This window comes from Notolepis coatsorum, assembly GCF_963971535.1.
Source record: "Notolepis coatsorum genome assembly, chromosome: 4".
Taxonomy (NCBI): domain Eukaryota; kingdom Metazoa; phylum Chordata; class Actinopteri; order Aulopiformes; family Paralepididae; genus Notolepis; species Notolepis coatsorum.
In genome coordinates, this window is record NC_140168.1 from 72,729,760 (window position 1) to 72,756,895 (window position 27,136).

Below are 27,136 nucleotides of genomic sequence, written 5' to 3' on the forward strand. Positions count from 1 at the left end.
CTACTAGGGCCTCTGTGGTCGGGGAAACCTGGTCGTTAAGGTCAGACATAATTTTACTTTCTACTTTTACCACGTTTACCGTTTGTCGAAGGCTAGGTAGTTGACTGACAGTGTAAGCCTCTAAGTACTGAGGTGTCTGTCGTCTGCGCCGCGGGCGTTCTAGGTTAGGAGGATCGTTTCGTGGAGTGTTCATCATAGGCCATTTCGATATTAATAACACTATATTAATATTACACTAGTTACCATCCGGCTCGAAGGACCAATTGTAACTGAGGGGTACAATTCCCTGACTGTATTGTTAGATATGATATTTAATACCACTACCTCATGTACTTTAACTTCTGGCCACCCAGTACAAGATATAAGTATGATGAACACTTTCCCACCTGATGAAACGAACCAACACAAATGTACCAAATCGAATATTTAATACAGCAAAAGGTGTATACAACATTCACTTAATTACATTTATGATTTGAAATATTGAATATGCACTTTTATGGCAAATGAGTATTCGTAGGTAAATCAACATTGAATGTCCAATCTCTGGTTGCGCAGGGAGTAAGTATACAACCTGGAATATTTAGGAAACGATAGCGATGGTACTTAAATGATTATAGCTGGATACACTAAGGGGGGGGGGGGGGTCCCGCTGGTTGTAAGACAGTAGGAGGGGGGGGTTAGAGAAGCCGCTGGCGGTATCCCATCTGGCCGACGGTGTCTTGGGAGAATCCAAAGTCTTGGACACGGTGCCCACAGAACCTCGGGCCGCAGACGAATACAGCTGGACCCTCTGTGGAACGGTATCTGCCGGTCCACAACGGAGAGATGTGGTGCGACCTCACGTGTAGAGCGCCGCCACACCTGGAGTCCTCTCCGGGGGGTAATTCCAACACTCGGCAGTGTTGGCCTTTATCCATGGAATAATCAAAGCACACAAAGCATAATCCAAGAGCCGTGGAAGGCTCGCCGTCGTCTGGGTAGAGTAATCCAATATACAGGTCCAGTCGCTCTTGACCCGGAGCTCCTCGGATGCAATCACCACTAGGGGTCTGACCAGCCTGGTTAAGCGTCCAGATAACGTCAGGAACGAGGGGGGTACTGATAACTGTAGGACTCTAACCGAACGATGCACCATACATAAATAGACTACTATTAGCTTAATAGAATACGTCCAACTCGACGGTATGGTGCCAAACTATGACCATTCAACTATTAATCTACACGATATCTCAATGCCTATTCTGGGCCAAGTAGGCCTTACTACACCGCACGTGCGTCGTGGGGAGGCTTTTGCGTCTGTCACTCTGTTGGAGGGTAAAGAACTGGACTAAAAGAAAGTTCTACTTTACGAGCGCCATATATATATGCGCTATGAACAAATAGTACCATTCGTATTTCGCCCGGCATATTACTGCGCGGAACCGGGGGTTGCCTCGACATGTTAGGCGGCACGATTGAACTTGGACCTAGGGGGTATGGCAACCTGGCGCCAGGTTCTCGTCCAATGGTAGAATGAAACTATTATGGGCTGTTTAGTAGAAACGGGGATATTCAATGCATATTGTACAAGGAATATACAGGGGATATCAAACGATATACAAATACAATTAAATATATATATATAAATAAATATACATATTCGGTTTAATCTGATCCTTCACAACAATAAGCGATAATAATTCCAGTTCTATTTGTAGTATAAACCAAGTGTTTTGATATCCTTCTATTCAGATAGACAAGCCAACAGTCCTACTATTTATTAACGTCGTTATTGTTTAATTATAACTAGATATGGCTTGTAATCAAACGGTTCTCTGTCCTTTGGGCAGAGAACCTCTGAAATACTAAATGTGGTCTGCTGGTTCTCACAGCTGGCATTTGATCCTGACACAAGGTAACATCCTGTAGTGAGAAAAGTTCCTCAGGCCCTGTGTTCCAGCTGCTTTGTATGCAAATATGCACGCTATTGTTAGGCTTTTACCAGATAACAGAATCGTGTTACGACCCGCCGGTTTTCTGGCCAGTCGACTGTATTCCACTAAAGCTTTGTTTATTTACGACCTGCTATCAACAGCCTCAATCACTCACTGAAATCAAAAGACACACAGACAAAAAACAGACAACTCAAACCATCCACAGATTACTAGTTAAACATTCACAATGACAAAACCATTCAACCTTGTTTCACTCATGCATCAAAAACCCAAGTCATTCAACATAAATCTCTCAACCACAACATAACATAACTCATTAGTCATCATTCAAATTTACAAACAATGTTAGTTGTCCTTTCTTTCCTGCTCTCAACTCAGGCTAATCCAGTTCACACCCATTTTCATACAATACAGCTCTCACTGTATTTTTACACCTAACATCCAGAGGAAGTCTGGGAACCCCCCCTCAACGATAGAACCCCAAAGCATACCCAGTGGCCTGAGAGTCTAAAGCTATTCCTTCTAATCAAATAGTCAGCCAATCTAGTCAGGCTTATCCTATCGATTTTCCTCTCTCACACTCCAACTGTTTCCTGAATTAGCCCCAACTGTCTCTTAAAACTGCCACCACCTGTTCTGTATTCCTGTCGTAAAAATAGCTCTCTCTGTTATCTTTCCTCCAACCGCTCCCTGCAATTTTCACCTCTGACCCCTACTTCCCCTATCTGGCTTTAACTGCAACCATCTAACAACAGGTTTACACCATCCCCTGTGGCACTTTGTGACCTAAGCATACAGTTTCCCCTGAGGCCCTGTTGGCCCTCGGGCATAAACCTTATCTACCCTCTCTGTGAATACAGGCCTCTCTGTGAATACAAGGGTTATACACACATTCCTGCCGCTTCTAGGGGGAAGGCTAATTCCCCCAGAGTTAAAATTAACACACATTAGCCTGTTCCTCAAGTCACAGACAATATCATTTTCTCCAGCACAAACCTATGGACTGCAAGCAATCCCACATTTATCAAAACATCACAATTACTGTTAACAGATTTACTTAATCATTAAAAAAACATCAAACAAGTCCCCACCACTAAATTATCCTTCCTTATGATTGGGCTTGTATCAAACTTCAATGTAACATCAGCCTATGTTGCTACTGAGCGGACATGTTTGTGCGGACCTGTTCTCCCAAACTGGTAAGCAAATGACTGTTTTTACGTTATTTTCATTTTTACGTTACTATTATTATTATTATTATTATTATTATTATTATTATTATTCTTTTTTTTAAACATTGATCTTAACTGATCACTGTGACTTTATTGCTTTTATCGTTATATATGCCTATATTTGTGTACAGCACTTTGAGCTACATGACATGTATGAAAGGTGCTTTATAAATACTTACTTACTTACTTACTTACTTACTGTTACGACCCCTGTGAGTCTAAGGGTAAAGGGCTGTAACATAACAGTTGGTTGACAGAAAAGATGGACCACGTTTGTAAACAACAATGATATTTATTGAATAGAGGCAAAGGAAGCACATGTAGCTCAGGGGTGAGCCCAGGCCAAAACAACAAACAAACACCACTATACTCCAAATAAACACAATCTAATCTATGGTAAAAGAGATTACATTACCTAAACTACTCTTACCTAACCAAAACAGGAGAAAACAATGTCCAAAGGAAATGGCAGCTCACCCCATCTGTGCTTCCTGAGAAAGAGAGAAAAACACATTAATTATACAGAAACAAAAGCAGAATATATACAAAAACAAACTATGGCTTACAATGCTCTCTCTGTGGCCATACACACACAAGGAAATTACTACTAAGCACCAAAGGTAATAAACGAAATGCAATACTGTCAAAGTTACAGGTTTACCAAAAACACAACATGCCTAGCCTCATGCCAGAGAGAGAGAAAGACTGAAGTGAGAAGCCATGTTTTAACAGGTGTGGGGTGATCCATGATTGGGTGGTGTGGATTGAGTGTTGGAGTCTGAAGCCATCCACCAATCGGTGCTGTATTGCAATAATGGAAGAATTGACCAATGGTGAAGGGAACAATGGCTGGAGGGAGGAAACAAACAAAATGGAGAACACACACACATGGAGACACACACTGGGGAATATATACATTGGGATGTAACACCCCCATACATAAGACAAAAAACATGTCTGACACTTAACACCAACTAAACATGTTTTTTTTTTAACAACGAGATAACATCTGAGATAACATGCACTCCAAAACAAAGAGCTATGAAAAAACTAGCAGCAACATAAAACGAGTCCACAGCAACATAGACCGAGTAGACAGCAAAAATAGATCAAGTCGACAGCAATATACAGTAGAACGAGTCGACAGCAACAGACAACGAGTCGACAGCAACAGAGATTTCAACTACGAGACAGAGCATCCGCCAACACATTATCAGACCCCTTCTTATGCTTTATGCTGAGGTTATAATTTTGCACTATGAGCGCCCAACGCATGAGGCGCTGATTGTGGTTGTACATCCGCGACAGAAAAACGAATGGGTTGTGGTCGGTGTATACTACCACTGGTAATACGCTCGAACCGACATACACCTCAAAATGTTGCAACGCATACAACATAGCCAAAGTCTCCTTTTCAATAGTGGAATAGTTTAGTTGATGTTTGTTAAATTTCCGGGAGAAATAACAAACCGGGTGACTGACACCATCATGATCTTCCTGTAATAACACCCCTCCAGCTCCCACCCCGCTGGCATCCACCTCCAGCTGGAACGGCAGGGAGAAATCTGGAGCAGAGAGAACAGGGGAACTGCATAAGAGAGCTTTAACACTATCAAATGCATTTTGACAATCAGCTGTCCACATGAATGGTTTGGACGGGCTACACAGGCTAGTGAGAGAAGTGACGACAGAAGAAAAGTTCCGGCAAAAACCACGGTAATACCCAGCCATCCCAAGGAATCTACGCAATTCCCGCCTAGTAGTAGGCACTGGAAAAGTTGTGATTGCAGATATTTTTGCATCCACCGGACGCACTTGGCCTTGTCCTACCTGCTTACCAAGATAGGTAACCGTAGCCTTGCCGAACTCACACTTGGCAAGGTTAAGGGTCAGGGAGGCTCCAGCTAAGCGGTCAAAGACAGTTTGCAAGGTTGTCATGTGGTCACGCCAGTTGGTCGAATAGACAACCAGGTCATCGAGATAGGCATTACAATTTGGAACACCAGCCAGGACTAGGGTCACCAGTCGCTGGAAAGTGGCCGGGGCATTACGCATTCCAAAAGGCATTACAGTATATTGCAAAAAATTGTCAGGAGTAACAAACGCCGAGATTTCCGAGGCACGGGGGGTCAAAGGGACCTGCCAGTAACCCTTTAACAAATCCAGTTTGCTAACATAGGTGGCAGATCCAAGGTTGTCAATACAATCTTCCATGCGGGGCAGTGGGAAGGAATCAGGCACGGTGACAGCATTTACCTTTCGGAAATCAGTACAAAATCTAGGAGTTCCATCCGATTTGGGAGCTAACAAGCAAGGTGAACTCCAGGGACTGCAACTTGGCTTGGCTAAACCATGTTTTAACAAATAGTCAACCTCCTGTTGCATCATGGCCCTCTTGGTGATGTTAACACGGTATGCATGTTGCTTGATAGGCACAGCATTGTTAACTTTAATATCATGGGCCAATACAGAAGTACAGGAGGGAACATCACCAAACAGAGCCATGTAGGCCTGAATCAAATTTGTGATGTCCTCTCGCTGCTCCTCAGGTAAGTGTGCTAAGTGAGTGGGCAGGTTCAATAACATCTCAGTGTTGGACAATCTAGCACCCTGATGGGCTGCATTGCGCAACTCTAAGCCATCCACATCCTCACCACTAACGTCAGGAGAGTCCGGAACTATTGGAGTTGAGGCAACAGCAGAGACGGCCAGTCCGGCTGTCTGGTCTGAGGTCTTCACCTGCACACTATCTCTGGAAAAATATGGTTTAAGCATATTGATGTGGCAAACACGAGAGTGACGTTTACGATCAGGGGTGCGAACCACATAGTCTGTATCACTTATCTTCTTGTCTATTGCATACGGTCCGGAAAAACGAGCGGAAAGAGCAGAACCAAGGATAGGTAACAGGACTAGAACCGTATCACCTGGCTGGAAAGATCGAGAAACAGCTTTCTCGTCATAGTGCCGTTTCATAGTTCTCTGGGAAGAAGAGAGCGCTTCTTTTGCGAGAGAGCACGCCTGATGCAGTCGCTCTCGAAACTGGCTAACAAAATCTAGAACATTAGTGGGTGTGCTGGCACCCTTTGACATGAACCGTTCTTTAAGAACTTTCAGAGGCCCTCTAACAGTGTGCCCAAAAACGAGCTCAGCAGGACTGAAACCAAGAGACTCCTGTATGGTCTCTCGTGCAGCAAATAGAACAAGGGGGACACCCTCATCCCAATCTTTCTCTGTGTCTAAGCAATATTTACGCAGCATGGACTTTAAGGTCTGATGCCAACGTTCTAGAGCCCCCTGAGTTTCAGGGTGGTAGGCACTGGACACTATATGTCGGATACCCAGGGACTGTAACACTTGCTCAAATAACCTAGACAGGAAGTTGGTGCCTTGGTCCGTTTGTACTACCTTAGGCAGTCCAAACGTGGAGAAGAACTTCGTCAAAGCCTTAATTATTACAGGCGCTGTAATTCTGCGAAGAGGGATAGCCTCAGGGAAACGGGTGGCGGTACACATTATTGTCAACAAAAACTGATTGCCGGCTTTGGTCCTTGGCAACGGACCAACACAGTCAACTATGACATGTTCAAATGGTTCACCGACCGCTGGTATAGGACAGAGGGGAGCAGGTGGAATTACCTGGTTTGGCTTTCCGGTGATCTGACAAGTACTACAGGTACGACAGTATTGTGCTACATCGGACTTCAAACCGGGCCAAAAGAAATGTTGAAGTATTCTGTTGTATGTTTTAGTGACTCCCAAGTGTCCAGACCAAGGGTGGTCATGGGCCAAGAACAGTACATGCTGACGATAAACTGCAGGGACAACAATCTGATAAACAGTGCTCCAGTCTGGTACCTGATCTGGTAGCCCTATCTCCGATTGTGCATGCTCTGCCAGTCTAGTACCATGGGACCTCCATGTACGCATCAAAACTCCTTCATCCACAAAATAAGAATGCAACTCTCTCCTCTGTTCTATTTCAAGAGAAGAGAAACATTTTGCAAGAGAAGGGTCAGCCTTCTGGGCAGTAATTAGCATTACACGAGTAACGGGTAACTTCAATGCGTCGGAACTAGTTACAGTTGTCTGTGGGGGTACCTTACTATGAGTCGGTGGTTTGTCAGCGGTATCAGAAGTTGGAGCCAGCAACTCCTCCCTGACAAAGGCTGAAGCAAAAACAGAGTCAGACAAATTAATTTCATCACCTCTCTTTTTCAATTGAGCCCGAGTGACAACACTTGCAGAAAAAACTTCAGGGAAGTTCTGTGACAAGTCATCAGGCAGAGAATCTGTGTCTGGGTGATCCAACACTTCCAGCACAGCGTTCACCTGTCCTCCAGCTAAATCATTTCCCATGATAAAGGAAATGCCTTTAACTGGCAAGGAAGGTCTCACCCCTATTTTAAAGAAACCAGTGACCAAATCAGATTGTACATGAATACAGTGTAACGGGGCTGGCACGAAACCCATCTCAATACCTTGAACTAGGACACTAGAACCACAGGAAGATTTCTCAGACAGAGGTAGTACATCAGAGAGGATAAAGGATTGTGAGGCTCCAGTATCTCGTAAGATCTGAACTGTACACTGATCTTTTGGATCCCCTGTCAAGGAAACTAAACCCTTGGAAGTAAATGGCCTGAAACAAGGATCGAGAACATCATGATCATTGTGCATCTGTTGATCGGAATCAGGTGCCATTTTAATCAGACCAACCCCTTTGGGTTGCCTAAAGTTCTGAGAGGACGGTTGCTGCTTACGTTTCAATGTTAAACAGTCAGAAATAACATGACCAGATTTATGACAGTAGTAACATGTCCGCTCATCTTTTGAGCGTGGAGGTGACATTTTTGGTCGGGGGTGTGTGAATTCTAAATGGTTGGGGACAGAAGGTCTCTGAGAGAAATCATGGGGGGGAAACGAGTCACGCCTGTCTACAAACACAGTTTTATGGGTTAGCGCAAACTCATCAGCTAATACAGCAGCTTGCTGCAGAGTGGACACTTTCTGCTCACTCAGGTAAATTACAATACGCTCTGGCAAACGATTCTTAAACTCTTCTAATAGAATGAGTTCTCTGAGAGAGTTAAGATCTGAGGCCTTGCTTGCTGCACACCATTTATCAAAGAGAGTTCCTTTCTCTCTAGCAAACTCTACAAAGGTCTGGTTGACAGCTCTCTTGTGACTGCGAAACCTCTGCCTATAAGCTTCGGGCACAAGCTCATATGCACAAAGGATGGCAGCCTTCACAGTATCATACAGTAAACTATCTTCTAGGGAAAGTGTTGAACAAACCTCTTGGGCTTTACCAGTCAATTTGCATTGAAGCAACAAAGGCCAGACCTCTCTTGGCCAGCGCAATGAAGCAGCAATACGCTCAAACACATTAAAATAAGTATCAACTTCGGTCTCTCGGAACGGAGGCACCAAAGCAATGTGTTTACTTATATCAAAAGTGTGTGATGAATAAGCTGTGGAGGAGGACATACCCGGGCCTTGTGGAGGAGTCGGTGTAGCAGAGTTGGATCCACTCCTTTGGTCTCCCAGCTCCAACTCCCGCAGTCTGAGCTCTTTTTCCACCTCAAGCTCCAACCTACGGATGTTAATAGCCCTTTCATTTTCCGCCTCAAGCTCCATTTTACGAAGCCGATACTCCGCCTCACGTGCTTGTGCCTTCTCCTGAGCCTCCATCTGGAGACGGGCTATTCTAACCTTGACCTGGGCCCCTTCTCGAGACCCAGTTGACACAGGAGAGGTCAAGTGAAAATGTGGCAATGTGACGTTCACACCTGCCTTTTCAGCACCATGGGCTTGCTCCTCAGAAGGCGGTGCTTCTGTAGGTTCACCAGGAGGACTTGCATGTTCATCAGAGACCGCAGGTAAAACAAGCGTCCCCTGCTCCAACAGCTTATCTACCACAAGACACCTGATATCCTGCTTAAGATGCTTTTGTTGAACCGAGAGTTGAAAATGTGTGGCAATCTTCACTAAGTCTGCCTTGCGGCAGCTATCTAGCGCTTCCCAAGTAGGATTGCTCAAGAATTTCCCCAGATCAAAAGTACTAACTGCCATTATTTTTTCTTACACAAATGCCATTTTTACACAAATTAATTAATAACTATACAAGTGTAAACAAACACAGTTCACCAAATCCATCAACCAACAATTGAACACGGGTTACAAAATCCCGGACGAGCCCCCATTTATGTTACGACCCCTGTGAGTCTAAGGGTAAAGGGCTGTAACATAACAGTTGGTTGACAGAAAAGATGGACCACGTTTGTAAACAACAATGATATTTATTGAATAGAGGCAAAGGAAGCACATGTAGCTCAGGGGTGAGCCCAGGCCAAAACAACAAACAAACACCACTATACTCCAAATAAACACAATCTAATCTATGGTAAAAGAGATTACATTACCTAAACTACTCTTACCTAACCAAAACAGGAGAAAACAATGTCCAAAGGAAATGGCAGCTCACCCCATCTGTGCTTCCTGAGAAAGAGAGAAAAACACATTAATTATACAGAAACAAAAGCAGAATATATACAAAAACAAACTATGGCTTACAATGCTCTCTCTGTGGCCATACACACACAAGGAAATTACTACTAAGCACCAAAGGTAATAAACGAAATGCAATACTGTCAAAGTTACAGGTTTACCAAAAACACAACATGCCTAGCCTCATGCCAGAGAGAGAGAAAGACTGAAGTGAGAAGCCATGTTTTAACAGGTGTGGGTGATCCATGATTGGGTGGTGTGGATTGAGTGTTGGAGTCTGAAGCCATCCACCAATCGGTGCTGTATTGCAATAATGGAAGAATTGACCAATGGTGAAGGGAACAATGGCTGGAGGGAGGAAACAAACAAAATGGAGAACACACACACATGGAGACACACACTGGGGAATATATACATTGGGATGTAACACTTACTATGTAAATCAACAGTGTATTAAATATTATATATATTATTATATTATATATAAATAACAATCTAAACAAGCATAAACACAACATCACTTATCTAAAAAAAAATCAAAATCACAATTTAACACAACATTAATCCAGCAATTAATCTACAAACATAAACATGTCATCAAAGGCCATTTGTTCAAGAAATAGCCTTTTTTTCAACACAAATTCCTAGATGTGGTTAGTTTCAAGTGTGCACCAAGACTCAGATAGTTGTAAACAGGTCTGCCTGGGAATGATCCACTACAGCCCACTTGTAGCAAGCCTGATAACATTATAGCAACCTAATTAGAGTCACACTCAATCAAAAATGTCTGTATGTCTACATACATATGTGATATAATGATTACAGATTCAATGTATATATATACTGTTTCTCTTGTTAACACTTTAAGTGCCGAAAACGTGTTTAGGCGTCTTTCCTAGCCATGCTAAAGTTGCCGAGGACGCCCTAACTCGTCTTTAATATCAATATTTCAAAAATCTGTGATCGAAATCATATTTTTCCTCCGCAGCCCTGAGACACAGTGCTGGCCTCCTCTCAACCCTCTAGCGGTTCAAGAGCGCCATCTGGTGGCCGATCGGCAGAAGCGCCAAACAGGAAGTCATGTGGATGAAGTGGTGATCACCCATATTACTTCCGGCCACTCTCTATAGCTCCCGCGACTCCATCTTGAAACACTCGATAATAGATTGCTCGCCCTAACTCAATAAACAACGTTATTTGGACGTATATACTATTATACAACCTGGAAATGGACCGGGTATTTCGACATCCCAAACTGTCTACCCCACGCTGATCGCCCAACGGCCCGCGGAGACTGGGGTGAGTTTTAGCGTGTAGTATTACCGTGTTCGACACTAACTGCTATGATGAACATTTGACCCACATTAGATGAATGGTATAACGTTGCCCACGGAATTATAAACGATCCCCCGCCCATCCGGTCATCATCAGATGATACGTAGAAACTTCTAGAAGCACGTCCATTTGAAATTTTTCATCTGGCACCGATCGCTACCAAACTGTATTTGATCATCAATATAATGCATTTGGGGCTATAAATCACGTTCTGGAGAAAGCTGCAGAAAGAGATGAAAACATACTTATACTTTAGATCATATTTTAGTATGAATATGTGAATGAAAAAGTTTAACGTTCATACACCCTGAACAATACATATAGGACATTGAATGGGCCCTAATAATGGCAATCTAGCAATAGAATTTAAAAAGTTATAGCCCTGCAAAGAAGGGGAACTTCTCCATAGACAAATAGAGCTGGCAAGGGATGGTATATCATGAATTTAACCTTCGGCAGTTAAAGTGTTAATGATACATTTACCCATATTAGTCAAATTGTGGGTTTAACTTTATACAAGCAAACTAAATCATTCCCCAGTATACTCACTGCAATGCTTGCAGTATAAACCCCCATTGATTTTCTCCCCAATGACTATCCCCCCATAATCTAATCCCACACATGTGTACACATTCCCCCCTCGTTACACATATCTGTAGTAACTACAAACAAACAAACAAAACCACTTCCAGAATAACTTTACAACATATAGCAAATATACAATCAACTTACCATCGTCCCCTGAGCGAGTGAATGAAACAGCGTCCCCCCAGAGTACACTATGTACCAACGCGCATGCGCACCAGAGCAAACGCCAGAGCAAACGATGTATACCGCGACAAAGTACTACTATTACCATGTCCAGATCCGATCACGTGATCGGAATCGGCGTCGATCACGTGGTTTTCATTGGATCGGCGATCGGAGGGGAAAAATAAAAAAAATCGGCCGTCAAAAAAAAAGGGGGTATTATAATTTTTTTTTTTTTTTTAATTATTATTCAACAAACATGACCATGTTCACGTCTTAAACTCATACTGAGGCCTTAGTTTAGGTTTTAAATTACATAATATATCATCATTCATTTATTTATTGTCACACACAGCAGAAGAAATGTCCACAACAAACACCTTCCCTTTAATTTACACCGTTGCAAGAGTGACGTATGCCGAATCCCTCAAGATACCTACACGCTCACAACAACAACACGTCGCTCCCGAAACACGTTATCCACGGAGTAGAAAAATGTCAGAGGTTTGGAAGCACTTTAAAGTACAAAGTCAAGCCAATCCATTTGCAACTTGCAATGTTTGCAAGGAGGAGATTCCGCGTGGAGGAAAAAACAGAGCCGCGTTCAACACCACGAATCTAATTCGTCACCTGAAAAAAAGCCACAAACAACAACATGGCGAGTACATCGCTGCAACTACACTCCGACACGTTGTACAACCGACACTTTCAGAGACTCTTAAACGGAAAGATAAACTGCCAGAGCAGGGTGACAGGGCGAAGAAAATAACAGCCAAGATAGCTGAATTCATCGCGTTGGATGACCAGCCGTTATCTGTGATGGAGAACGTGGGGTTTCGCCGTCTCATAGAGCACTTGGAGCCACGTTATCAGCTGCCTTCTCGGCACTACTTCACAGACAAAGCTCTGCCTGCGCTTCACACCAAGCTCCGTGACCACCTGCAAGCCATGTTAAGAGGTGTGCCTGCTTTATCATTTACCACAGACATATGGAGTTCTTCAGTGAGTCCAATGTCACTCATTAGTTTCACCGTTCAGTGGATTGACTCCGAGTTTGAGTTGCATCATGCTACATTGCATACGCAGAACTTCCGAGGATCTCACACGGCAGATCGTGTTAGAGAGGCGCTCCTGGGCATGCTTAACAGTTGGGGAATTGAGAAGTCACGGGTCCATGTTATTTTGCGGGACAACGCGCGAAACATGAAGAAGGCCATGGATGACATGGAAGTAACGAGTGTGGGCTGTCTCGCGCACACGCTCCAACTTGCCGTGCATGAGGGTCTACTGTCTCAGCGCAGCGTCACAGACACACTGGCCACCGCAAGGAAAATCATTGGCCATTTCAAACATTCGCCGTTGGCCTATTCGCGTCTGGAAGATATCCAGAACGACCTGAAGATGGACATCAAGCGTCTACAGCAGGACGTTGCTGTGAGGTGGAACAGCAGCCTCTACATGTTGCAGAGCATCTTGGAGCAGAAGCGGGCTCTCTGTGTGTATGCAGCCGACTACACCCTCCCAACCACCCTGACAGCCAGCCAGTGGACCCTGATGGAGAAGACAGCTGAGGTGTTAGTTCCATTTGAGGAACTCACAAGGGATGTGAGCAACCCCACTGCATCTGCAGCTGATGTAATCCCTGCAATAACAGGTTATTATTATATAATTAAATTAATTAATAATTTGCTATATTTTAATAATTTAATTTTACTATAAAATAAATGTATTTTATATTCTAAATAATAAACCATTCATCCATTTCATTCATCCAAACAGCCCTCAGACGTGTACTCTCTCGAGAGATGACCACTGACCAGGGGGTCAAAACCATGAAGAGCACGCTCCTAGCTGCAGTGGAGACCCGCTTTGCTGAGATAGAGGTGGAGCCACTATACACCATCGCCACTATATTGGATCCAAGATACAAAGACAGGCAAGAATAATCTAAAAAAAAAATTAATGCTAAATAATCTTATCTAAATAAAATGCTGTGTGTTGTCTTGCCATATGTTTGACTGACTTAGTTGTGAACTTGTGGGTAATTGATACATTTATCTACTTTCAGATTCTTCACAAAGTCAGACAACCTGAGGCTTGCCAAGGAGAAGCTCATCCAGGAGGTGGTGAAGATGGAGGACGAGAGGGCTGCCAGAGAGCCAGAGGCCGCAGACGCCAGCGCAGAGCCTAGAAGCAAGACACCACGTCTAGAAGAAGAAGCAAGCACAAGCAGCTGCCTGGGCAGAGTCATGGATGAGATTTTGGGAGAGAATCCGCTCGAGGCCCGGTCTGTGAGCAGTACATCAGCTGAAGTCCAGGTACAGACCTATCTCTCAGAGCAAACCCACCCTAGGAAAAGCAATCCTCTGCACTACTGGAAAGATAATGTCTCACGTTTCCCCTCACTGGCTGCTGTTGCAACCAAGTTTCTCGGTGCCCCCTGCACCTCTGTGGACAGTGAGAGACTCTTTAGTGCAGTGTCCAACGTCCTGGATGAGAAAAGGAATCGGCTCTCAGCTGAGAGGGTAGAGATGCTGGTTTTCTTAAAAAAAAAACTCCACTTAATTGTGATGCCAGACAGTGAGTAAGAATAGAGTGCAGAAAAAAAGAAAAAAAAGGCGTGTTGGTTGCAATTTTATATCCCATGTTTAAATTAATATTTTATATCCCATGTTTACATTTTATATTTGAATTGTGAAATACGTAGTTTTTCACATTGCATTGAGCTGCTGCTTAAACTAGACTAGGTCATAGTCTAGAGTACATTCACATTTCAAGGGGTTAGGCTTCCCTTAAAAAAATTTAAAAGTGTGTTGCAATTTTATATCCCATTGTTTACAATTTATATTTGAATATATACATGTTGTTTTTCACATTGCATTGAGCTGCTGCTTAAACTAGACTAGGTCATAGTCTAGAGTACATTCAAATTTCAAGGGGTTAGGCTTCCCTTAAAAAAAATCTCATGTTTACATTTTATATTTGAATTGTGAAATACGTTGTTTTTCACATTGCATTGAGCTGCTGCTTAAACTAGACTAGGTCATAGTCTAGAGTACATTCAAATTTCAAGGGTTAATTTAAAAGTGTGTTGCAATTTTATATCCCATTGTTTACAATTTATATTTGAATATATACATGTTGTTTGTCACGTTTCATTGAGCTGCTGCTGTTAATTTAATTTTAAAACTAGACTAGTTCATAGTCTAGACTAGAATTATTCTGCACTAAGACAATTTTTATATTTTATTTTATTATTTATGAGTCATTGAGTATGACTGAATGTAAAGTCAAGCTACCTCTGTTACTTGCACTACCAGACCAGTACATTTGTTATTGCTGCACTATTCTTAATTCTGCACTATTTGTTTTACATGGTTATTTTATTTTGTGGTGCACCACTGATATATAACTATACGCTTTATATTTATTTTGTTTGTGCTGCAATAAGTGAATCCTGTTGGATACTGTTAAATAAAAAAATAACAAAAACATTGATTGCATTTTCTTTAGCTGACGTCACCTGGTTTTTACAGACGATGGCGCCATTGCTCTATGTATGTTATTGCCATCTCATGAAGCAGCAGGCTGGAGCACATTGTGCTGGGAGGTAGGTAAACTCATACTGAGGCCTTAGTTTTGGTTTTAAATTGCATATCACCATTCATTTATTTATTGTCACAGACTCACAGTCACAGAGCAGAAGAATTTTGCCAAAACAAACTAATAGTATCCAGCTGTAGAACGGCAGACCAGCCACACTCAGACCCAAACGCATTTCCTTTGATTTAATTATACATCAAATGATTTATGTCAAGGATTGCAAATGCAAATGCCTCGCTTGAATGAAGTTAACTTTTCACCTGGATAACGTCAACATTCAGGGTGAATGTAATGTGAGAAATTAAGATAAAAAAAAAAAAAAAAAAAAAATGTATTGATCGGATCGGGAATGATCGGGATCGGTAGATACTCAAAATCACATGATCGGGATCGGATCGGGAGCAAAAAAAGGTGATCGGGACATCCCTAATTACCATGAAACACTCCGTTTGGTCCTAATACATTGCAACAACGTCCACCGCACACTCTAAACACATCCAATCATTATTTCCAAAACTCCCCTACACATACACGCCGCACGCAAATCCATAGAATAGCAGCCCACAAGCTAATTATCCTAGCCAGCTTTTTCTCTACCCAAGGGCGCACCGCGGTTCCCCCACACCAAGCTCCCACAACATTACGTCAGAGGCGCCCTACTTTTGCAAATAACTCTCAATCAACGTTATTATTTAACAATCACTTCACGCTCCAATATCGCCTACCTTACGCCACCACGCCGCTTCTGATCATAACATTGCACAAGCTCTTATCACGGCGCTACACAATAAACACACATCCCAGCTAAGTAGCTAGCCAACATTTCTCCGCTCATGATGTGAGGGTTCAACACACTCCCCGGGATCAGCGCATAATGTGATGATCCTACATGCGTTCGAGATCCGCGCATTCATCCAGTTTGCTCAGTACCACACCAAATTAACTTTCAAATCAACATTCACTCATCAAACATACTTGTAATATACAATCACACTCCTAACCACAATAAGAGCATTTTTTTCTTTAGCTGGCCAGCTGTAAGTACTTTATAAAAAAATTTACTCAAATACCAGGCTTCTGGACCAACGGTCCAACCCATAGATGAAACGCTCCAATTTTGCAGGATTTTCATATGGAGACTTAACACAGGAGAATCATGACCGTAAATCAAGACGGCTTCCCTTTGTCCTCAATCGACGCCTGTAACTCCGCTGTTGCTCCCAGACAGGCTACAAGCTTCGAAGTCCCCACGTCATTCCCCAATTACGATTATCCTTTCCCCTGATCTGATCAAAAACCGCAAATCAGGGTCAAATTGTCTTGATGTACACGCACATAGCCCAATTCGATGTCGAGAGCATCAATTTAAAACAGCTCATCTTACAAGTCAGAACCCTCCGCCCTCCATTAACCTGGCGGGCGCGCGATTTAATCCAGTATAGCATGTCTTCGACACCATTCCTGTCTCCTGACTACTAATCATTGTTTAATAGAAGGTTTGCAATTTATCACACACTGAAAAAAAAAGTTTGTTGGATTTACTTGATTTTAATGTGTACATTGGTTCCACATGATCAGAATATGTCCAACTGACATACTTTTCCTCATTCTCCTTACTTACTTTTTTGCTTGTGAACCCAACATATTGCATTCACATTAAGATTACTTAAAATAAACATGTTGATTCAACATATTTGTCGTTACAGTAAACACAATTTAATTGTGTAATGTTAACATATTTTAATGATGTTCAACACTAACTCCAACTTGATTTCTTAATGTAAATCTAACTTGATTTGTTCAAAACCCAACTTGATTTCTTAATATAAATCTAACTTGATTTGTTCAAAACACAACTTGATTTCTTAATGTAAATCTAACTTGATTTGTTGAAAAAACACAACTTGATTTCTTAATGTAAATCTAACTTGATTTGTTCAAGTTAACACAACTTGATTTCTTAAAGTGAATCTAACTTGATTTGTTCAAGTTCATACAATCTTACATATTTTGGCATTGACAAAAAAGGCAAAGAGTCAGAGTTTAACATTTTATTGACCATGAGGTAGGTGAACAACAGCAGTGGCTATATATAGTCAATATATAATAATAGATAGTCAATGTTTCTAAAACTGTTCGGGACAGTTGACTATCAAAGTTGAAATACAAAATACAACGAGTAAACCCTGCATCGACAGCATATAAATACTGCTGGGAATGTAACAGAAACGATCAAGTAGGTCCAAGCTTTTGCATCACTATACGATTAAGGCATCATAACACATTAAAACACATTATGCTGGTTAGTGTTTGTCCTTGTATTTAAAGATATATCCATTAATTATGAATTGATAGCACTAGTACATTTCCATAATGTTTTGAATTGTTAGTGTTTTAATTCTCTTTTAATTTAGTTGTTTAAGAACTCCTGGTACGTTAGTGTGATAGAAATGTGTGTGTATTTTGCGTGTATGTGTCTTGGTGTGATCAAAATGTGTGCATATGTTGCATGTATGTGTCTTGGTGTGTTTGAAGCTCCGCAATGTAGTTTTGGGAACAAAAACATGACCTGTAGTATAATGTTTCAGTGGTACGATTAAGGCATCATAACACATTAAAACACATTTTGCTGGTTAGTGTTTGTCCTTGTATTTAAAGATATATCCATTAATTATGAATTGATAGCACTAGTACATTTCCATAATGTTTTGAATTGGTTAGTGCAGTAGATATTTCTATTATAATTATAGATCAGAGCTTTAATAATGTAACTAATGGACTTGATTTGTCACTCATGTGCTCAGTGATGCACAGTGATCAGACTATATATGCATCACTGTGCCTCACTGCATCACTGAGCACAGAGTGACGGTTACCATCTTCCTGGACTTTTACTTTTAAAACAACATTGTCAATATTACACTTATAAACTTAATGTAGATCTCTATTTTTTACTGTATTTATATTAGCATGTACATACATTACATAGGAAATGTGAATCCCGGACCGTATTTTATTTTATTCTTTATTCGTAGGCAATTTTTTGTTCTTATTTGTGATTTGTTTTGTCTACCTAAATGTTTACTGTGAACAATTTGTAGTGCCAAATTTCCCTCGGGATGATTAAAGTATTTCTATTCTATTCTATTTATGTTACAGGGTTAGGTGCTGGGAATGTAACAGAAACTATCAAGTAGGTCCAAGCTTTTGCATCACTACAGATTAAGGCATTCTTTAACAGCATAAACGGGATTTAAAAGGCAAATACAAAATACTGTGAACTGTTACCACAAACAAATGAAAATAAGGAAAAAAACTACTGTTGATACACATCTGGTGTAAGATTAAGTAATGGATGAAGAGAAATACAAAATACAACAAGTAACTTGAACTTACTTGAACAACAAGTAAACCCTGCATCGACAGCATAATGGTAAATACTTCACCTACAAACATAATACTGTTCTGACAGCACAACAGTATTGGTGTAATGAAGAGATTTGCTGAAAAATAGAAAAACTTTAAGTGCGTATGTTTATAAAAAGCAATGAAATAAATTATGTAATAACAACAGACGGCGACGTGGTGCAGGTTTGATTGAGACATTTTGATAGCAGGTGATCTTAAAGGAAAACTCAAACATTTTGGGAAATTAGCTTATTTAACATCTTCCCTCGAGTTAGAGGGAAGAGGCTGCTAGAATGAGAACAGGACTGAAACAGAGTTATAGAGGCTGTAACCAATTAAATTAATTGGTTACAGTCCACAACCCAGCTCCTCCAGTCCACAGCAGTTAGCCCGTCCTGGCCCTGCCTGGTTGTGGAGCCTGATTGCCACCGGCACAAAGGACTGCCCGAAGCGCTTTGTGGTATGTCGGGGGGGGGGGGATAAGTCTGTGGCTAAATATGTCTCAGCCCTGACAAACAGACAGTGGCATCAATATAAACATAAAAGTGAAGATACTTTCTGTTACAATTAGTCATGGGTCAGACCTTACTCTGCATGGACTACAAGACCAAATGAGAAAAGAAATAAGCACCGATTCATGTAGGCCTACATACCACATATTCTCACACAAGGCTTTCTGGATCTTCACCCATGTAGATACACAGTCCCTTCAGGATACACTCACGTCCAGCATCCACGTCATCACACTGAATAGAACATTTCTTGATTAGTGTCTTAATTGTGCTTTATTTTAAAGTCAACTACTGGTTCAAACTGTTATATGACTACATATTTCTCTGAGAATATAACAGTAGGATTCCTACGATGGCACAAGCCTTGCTGTGAGTAGTGTTGCACGGTATACCAGTATTGAAAAATTAACGCAGCACTAGAGGTTTGAAAGCGGTACTATACCTCATTTAAGAGGAAAGGTTCAAACTGAGACAAAAAGATGCAAATAGTGAAAGGAAAAAGATGAAAAATAAAGCACTCATGGCCTCCTGTACAATTTGATTGCCCTCTTTACCAATCATTTGTGGTAACTAAAAAATTAATTTCCATAGCCTTTCCTTCAATACAAAAAATCTTAATTCCCCCAAAACAGCCATAATTCAAAACTTTGTAGGTTTTTCATGACAGTGGGACCAGTTAGCACTTACGTCAGCCATTTGTGCCATTTGCCTTTTGAGCTTTTCCCCTAGCTGTCCTCCCCTCTTTTGGAACAGCTTCGTCAGGTTGTCAGAGTGGAGATCAAGCTGAGACAGGAACTTGGACTGAAGTGGCATGGTGGTGATTCTCTTGAATTCAGCATTGATCTGAATACAGCCGATCAGGAAGGGGGAGATATAGCACAACGAAATATAAAATCATATTAGCAGTTTGACAATGGACCCAACACTTCCCTTGTAACGTTATCAACAGCAAATCCAAGATGAGATAAGCCATACATACCTCACTGACTTCAAAGAGAGCTGGCCACCTTGCCATGAAAGGCTCCACCATTGGTGCATCACGGACGACTTCAAGTCTTCTATGTGTGAAAGTCTTCTCCATCTTCAGTTTCACAACATCTCTGTTGTTCCTCTTCTTCACATCCAAGAGTAGATCTTTCTGAATGGCCTCCAGACTTTCCTCCGTTTCTGCTGATGGGTATGGTGGGCAGAAGTTAACCTCTGCTCTCTTGGCCTTTTTGACACCGAAAGCTGCACGCTTTCCTGTTGGTTTGTTTCTTAAAGAGTTCACGTCACCTCTGGGCAGCCCAGATGTCTCAGCTCTCTGCGGTAGTTACCCAATTCATATTTTAAACTCATCTTCCATGCGCCATATCCAGTGCTGGACCCCTTCTCAGTTAAACATGGATGTGCCTTGATAAGACTCTGGGCTGTTTGTTCCATCTCCGTATCACTGACATAGACTTTATACAGAACAATTTCCTGCACTAAACCATCAAGGATGGCTGACTTCAACTTGGGATCAGGGGTAAGTACAGTGCCATTTTGACTATAAGCAAAATTTGCCTGCTCAAGTTTTATTTCAGCATCATAGGGGAACTTAGGCACGTGGAAAACAGCAGGCCAAGAGGACCGTGAGCTCCTAAACTCAATTGATGGCAGTACATCTGGATCCACAGATTCAGGTACTTGAGAAGAAGTAGGCCAAGAGGACGTTGTAGACCCACTCGATGACAGTATATCTGTATCCATAGATCCATCCGACGAGAGCAGAGAAGTATTTCCAGAGAAAGGATTGAGAGCTTGGGGGTTTAGGACTGGATAGAGAATAATGGGCCTTGACATATCCACAACTTTAAGAGTACCTTTGTCTTCTAGTTCTGAAATGGAGGTAAGGTTAAGGAAATCATTTCCAAACAAGGAGTCCTTAAATTGAAGTCTGAAGCTGCCCTGAAGTCCACACTGTTTCATCACTTCAATAAGAAGGCCATCAACGGATGCAGGGAATCCATGGAAGAGAGTCAATCTCTGAGAGCTGCCATCAGTCAAGATGATCTTAAGGATCACAGGAGTCGCCATCTTCAAAGTATTTTACTCTGTAGAGACACAAAAAAAGTTATTAGACATCAGACATCCATACATTTCAGATTTCAAATTAAGTGGTAAAAGCCTACTTTTCAAGTATTGAGTGCAGTAAGTTTGTGAATGGAAACCAGACCTCTCTCCACTAACGTGAGACTACCTTTTCCCCAATAACCCCCATTCCCCCCTGATAGCACACCTTTTATGACAGACAAACAGTGACAGACCATGACAGTAACAGACAGTTAGTGAGTGACAAACAGACAGAGATAGACCGTGACAGAGAGTGAGTGACAGTGACAGAGAGTGAGTGACAGACAGACAGTGACGGTGACAGACAGTGACGGTGACAGACAGACCTTTTATTTCAATATGCCTTTTCAATGTCACCATGCGGGCTGATCCAATCTTGTAGTCAACCAGTGGATAAGTATCCAGGAGTTCACAGAGTGCCACAAAAGTGAATGTTCTTGTGGGTGCTGGGCTGAGTTCGAAGGCTCTATAATGCTCTCTGTACCAACCACAAAGCTCTTGGACAATGTAGATTACACTCTCTTGTAAAATGCAGATTTGATCAATTTCACTAAATTCAGGCAATCCCCCTTCTGCTCTGTGGGCCACTATCATTCCCTTCCTATAGGTTATGCCATTGGTTGTCACACACTGTGCAAGTTGAACCTCAGTCGTGTCAGGGAACTTTTGCCTGATGACTTGTGCTATTTCCTCTTTGAGTAAGTCTACTGGTAGAGTGGATACAGCTGAGACCTCTAGCTTAGGCTTGCTCAGTCATGGAGAGCTCAGATGGTAAGCGATCATCATCTGATGCTTTGAGGCTAAAGAGAGGGGCACATTCTTGAAACAGCTTGTGTGTCTGATAACCTGTTTAAAAAAGCTATGCTTAGCCTCAAATCGCATTGTCCACTGTCCGACAAGTGGACCAAACAGCCTAAACATCTGGGGGTAGTGCTCCAGATAATGGTGTTTTGGTAGCAGCCTGATGGCAGGGAACAACTCCTGGTATCTCTGCCTGTGCTCTAGGATTTTACTTTCTAAAAAAGCCAGTGAGTCATCACTATGTACAGGGGCAACTACAAGCTCAGTGATGTCCTTCAGATCCATAAGAACAAGCCATGCAGGCTCATCTTCAGGTACAAGTGAACCAACCAAAAAAGGTAAGAACTGGAGCAAACTCCAATTTTCATGAGCGTTTCCTCCCACTGTTTTTCTGCTGGAGAAACTTTGTGACACTACATGAGGTTTGTTTGTCCTGTCGGCCCATTTGTAGGGAAACTTCAGAATGGTGCTGTTCAGATCAGCCAATGTGAAAAGCTTTCTGGATATAAGCACTCTTATAAGCACTCCCTATATGGGAAGAGCAAGGCATACACTCATTAGGGGATGTTTTTAACAAACAGGGTTTTTGTAGTTATAGAGAAATATGCAAAAAATTTAATCTCACCAAGTCCACATGGCTTTTTTACATACAGTTACAGCTATGTTTGAAGTCTCACGGTGTTCCATTAGACATACCAATTGAACACCACAGATACCACAAATTCTTCTATGAAAGAGAGACATCGAGAGGTTTTGTTTCAGATTTTTATCATCAATTACTAACGTCCTCGTATGAAACCCTCCAACTAGACTCTGCCTGGAGGAGGGATATACCAGACCTGGAAAATGACTTTGATTGGCAAGGAGCCTGGGCAAATGTCCGACTTACATCAAGGAACCCGGACCATCAACAAATCAATCTTAACTATATTCACAGAATATACTTGACTCCTATAAGACTGAGCAGAATGGGTCTTAAACAAGACTCCAAATGCTCCCAATGTACAAATGGGGACGAAGGGACATTTATGCACATGTATTGGGACTGCCCACCAGTTAAGACATTCTGGAAAGATGTGACCCAACAATTATCAAAACTCGTATCTTGGAATATACCTGTACACCCCTCGGTATTACTATTGAATGATGTTTTTGAGTTTGCAGTAAATCCACAGCTAAAGAGATTGGTTTTATCGGGTATCACAGTAGCTAAAAAGCTGATCGCATCACGCTGGTTTCAACCGGAAAAAATGTGCCGGAAAGTTTGGTTTCTTACATATCTCGATGTGATTTATCAAGAAATATCTACAGCAAGAATTCTGGGTCTCAATGAATCCAAAATGTCAATGTGGTTAGAAGTGGTGGAGAGAATAAAAGCTAGCTTATAATGGTAGTGTCTGGTTAGGTGCGAGGGATAATGGAGGTACTACCCAAGGTGGGGTCCGGGAGGGGGGGGTTCGAGCTGGAGCATATGTGTGTAGGTTTTTAGATAACCGGTATTAGGGGTATATCTTATATAAGACAATTAACTAAAATGTGATTTCATTGGATGTGCTCTGACAACTAATGCTTGTATATCTTATCGTGTGTTGTCATGTTTGTTTATGTGTTTGTTTAAAAAATAATACAAAAAAAAAATACAAAAAAAAGCACTCTTAATCAATGAGCTAGCTCTGCAGGGATTATACCCTCCAAAAGGTCATGGGCAAGATCAGGTGGATAGCCAAAGATGACGTGAAAATGAGAGACATTATTTGTGAAGACGCATTCCCTTTTCACTCCACAACAAAATGTCCCTGTATCTTGGGCTTGTTTGACATGGGCCTGATGGAGCTCCTTGGTTCTCAGACTGAAAGCACCAGATGCAACGGAATGTTGCTGAATATCACTGCTCTTTCCTGTGCAAAATCTGCAGTAGTATTCCCCTGAAAAACTCTCCAAAAATCCAGCGACACTGTGTGCTCCTAGGTTGTCAGCCACTACACTGAATATTGTACCTTTAACTGACTCACCCAACAGTGGGACATAAACACCCAGCTCCTCCAAAGTTTTCAGATCTTGTAGAAGCGGTTCAAAGATTTTTGCATAACCATAGATTTTAACATCATCGGTTTTGCACAAAACTGACAAGTAGATCGATGTTAACGAGGAATGAGAACCCGGAGGCAAGTTAGCCAACACCCAATAAACACCACAAAGCTTATGCTTCTTTCGCGAGGTGCCAAGGGGGTTACAGGTTTAAAAGTCATCCACATACAAATTTAGGATGATAGTTGGCTTTTCTCCAGCGAGGAAACTATTAGCCTTAAATAGGGAACCATCTCTTGAGGACTTGTACTGATATGTGCCTTCCTGTCTTTGATGGCACTCAACAACGTTATCAATGATATCCCTTCGACCCAACAGTTGCTGCAGGGACTTCAATAATGGGACATATTGGAAACTGCGCTTGTTTTTACGATCTAGAATGTATTCCACTGGCTCTACAAACTACAACACTGAAGTTCTCCTTGTAATACTGCTTACGCAGATGTGCTGTACTTAGGGGGCCACCTTTTTGTATGGACCTTTGCACAGGATTACCAGAATAAATTGCATTAACAGTTTCTCTAATTGTACATTCATCAACAGTGAGGTTTTTCTGATGAAAGATGTCACTCACAATGTCACAAGATAATGGAACAGGTGCAGAAGAAATCAAATGATGGAGTTCCCCTAAAAACACATCAAGAGCAGTGCTTGGTACATGGACCAAATGCTCCAACTTCAGCAAAGCAGCTGCAAATCCTTGCTCTATGACCTCCTGCAAGTCCTCAGTATGAGAATGACTACTTGAAGGAATGGCAGTATCTGACTGCTCTACACACTCCTGACTATTTGCCTCCAATTCATTCAGAGATGCTATCGTAGTTACAATCACTCCAGGTTTAAAATCAACCAATGTGTGATGGCAGTGTTTTCTGTTTTTGTGTGACTTAAATGTGCCAGAAATGTTTGTTTTAAAGTCACAGCCTAAAAACATACAATCAACCGTCTCACTTCTTTTGAGATGTGCATTTATATGACAAAAATAATCCTACTCTGATGCTAAATCCCTACAAGCACAAAGGCTGCAACTGAATATTGCCTTCTCTTTCCGAGTGACCCCAGTGGAATGGGTTTTATTGTGGTGGACAATAAGGGCATTCCACGTCTTAAATGTACATGGGCAGTGCAGGTACATACATAGAAAGGGATAACTACTTCCAAATCGTGGATGCCTTAACCTGTAGTGATGCAAAAGATTGAACCTACTTGATACAGTTTCTGTGCACCCCTTACATCTCCACATTCCCAGCACCTAACCCTGTAACATAAATCAAGACCATCATTAGTTACATTATTAAAGCTCTGATCACTAGGCCTAATTATAATAAAAAGGTCTACTGCACTAACAATTCAAAACATTATGGAAATGTACTAGTGCTATCAATTCATAAATAATGGATATGTCTTTAAATACAAGGACAAACACTAACCAGCTAAATGTGTTTTAATGTGTTATGATGCTGTTAAAGAATGCCTTAATAGTGATGCAAAAGCTTGGGACTTACTTGATAATTTCTGTTACATTCCCAGCACCTGTAACATAAATCAAGACCATCATTAGTTACATTATTAAAGCTCTGATCTCTAGGCCTAATTATAATAAAAAGGTCTACTGCACTAACAATTCAAAACATTATGGAAATGTACTAGTGCTATCAATTCATAAATAATGGATATATCTTTAAATACAAGGACAAACACTAACCAGCTAAATGTGTTTTAATGTGTTATGATGCTGTTAAAGAATGCCTTAATAGTGATGCAAAAGCTTGGGACCTACTTGATGATTTCTGTTACATTCCCAGCACCTGTAACATAAATCAAGACCATCATAATGTAGCAGGGTGGATTATCCCTGCTTCGTGGGAACGGTTGCTGGCAGTCAGGAGGTAGCTGGACACAGCAGAACTCTGTCTGGCTGCACCCTCGTCTTTGGGCCTGGGGCGTCGACTGGAGGCTGGTAGTGGGAGTGGATGGGGCCCGGGATTTACCAACCTGGTCTGGTACTCTGGTCTTCCTTCCCTGTCGCAGGGCGGTCAGCAGTACTCCCCAACACGCTCCCACTCCTCCCAGTCGCTCCTTAGACCCTCCCACACCTTGTGACTGAATTGTAATCAAATACTCTGAGTTCCCCCCGCAAGCAGTACCCTCCCTCAATGACCCTAGAAACCTTACAATGAAAAGGGGAGAGTTGGGTAGGAAGGGGTTAACCATATATATACGTTACCCACACCAAAAGAGTTAATGCAGGGCACAGGAATGGACACGCACACAGAACCCCATTCAAGTCTTTATGTTAATTGTACTGTTCAGTTACAATTATTTAATACTAGTGGCCAATTGGGCTGAAGTCCTACTATAGCCCCTGCGGTTCAACTCAATACCTCATAAACACGTATATTATGCACCCACCTCTGGGTTACTATCAGGGATAATATACTTCACGGTGTTTGACTCATCACCCACGTCTGGGTCTTCACCCTGTATAATACCTCAACAGGCTTTAATTATACGGTCAGAATAATACCTCAAAAGGCTTTAATTATAATGTACCAGGTCTGTAACTTCCCCCCTCAGGGAAGGGTTAATTGAATGGGAAAATATTAATACACACACATTGTATCACGCTCAAAGAAAAGGAAATAAAACCAAAAGTGTGGGCCCACAATTACCAAAACAAAAGCCCTATGCTAATGCCGGCATGCAATGTAATGTTTGGGGTCTGCAGTTAGCAACGTTAACTTCACCCGCAGGCCGCTCCACACTGTGTAAGGTGCAATAGATCCTGGGCGCCGAAGCCCTAATGTTTACTCTACCAAAATGGCGGCCGCGCCGCTCCACCACCGTCCTGGTGGCAAGATGGCGT